Source organism: Egretta garzetta, unplaced genomic scaffold (genome assembly GCF_000687185.1).
Source record: "Egretta garzetta isolate BGI_Z169 unplaced genomic scaffold, ASM68718v1 scaffold1020, whole genome shotgun sequence".
Classification (NCBI taxonomy): domain Eukaryota; kingdom Metazoa; phylum Chordata; class Aves; order Pelecaniformes; family Ardeidae; genus Egretta; species Egretta garzetta.
In genome coordinates, this window is record NW_009258290.1 from 14,421 (window position 1) to 15,190 (window position 770).

Consider the following 770-nt stretch of genomic DNA (forward strand, 5'->3'; position numbering starts at 1 on the left):
CTGATTTTTGTTGGTCCTCGCCCGCGGCGTAGCTGACGCGGCACGGACACGGGCAAACCGCCCCCCGTGTCCCTGCAATCGCTTCCTCGCCGCCTCCCTGAGGGTTACCAGCGGTTGTTTCCTCTTCCTGCCCCTCCCCAGCCCCCCCGGCTCCAGCGCGTCGCCTTTTTTTGCTGCCTTTGCCAAATCTGCTGGGCCCTTCCCGCCCCGGGCGCCGCCGGGCCAGCCCCGGCGGTGAAGGTGGGGGCGTGAAGCATCCCCGGGCCGGCTGAGCCGAGCCGCCCGCGTCACGCTGGCCCCCTGGGAGCCTCCCGAGGGAAATGTTGGGGAAAGCCGCGGCCCTTGGTCATTCCCAGAAAACAGCCTCGCTCGCCCAGTGCCACCCGCTGGCTCCAGCCGCAGCCCGGCGGCTTCCTCCGGCGATTCGGGCTGCGCGCGGGGTTTCCAGCGCGCTGGAATTGCTCAGCCCTCAGCTGATTGACGTAGGGTCGGGTTTGAAACTGGAAGTGCTGGTCATGGCTCAGCCCCAGCCGGGGGCGGATTGGGGGGGTTTTCCGGCAGTGACTCGGTGCTGGGCACGGGGCGTCCTCGGGCACCGCCTGCCTTACCGGCTGCGAGGTGGTTTCCAAACCGGGCCTGAGCAAAGGTCACGCTGGCGAAGCGCCTTGCCGGAATTGAAGGGCTGTGAACTGCCGAGGCTTACGCTGGGCTGGCCCCGGCAACCCACCCCGCGCGGGGCCCGGGTCTGCCTCTGCCCCAGCCTGCGGCCG

General features: G+C 69.7%; 1 protein-coding gene across 1 annotated transcript in view; it reads left to right on the plus strand.

The window, feature by feature from the left end:
- LOC104125004 (RING finger protein 121) overlaps nt 1-770 on the plus strand; it is an 18,592-nt gene that overhangs the window by 14,414 nt on the left and 3,408 nt on the right. The window lies entirely within an intron of this gene.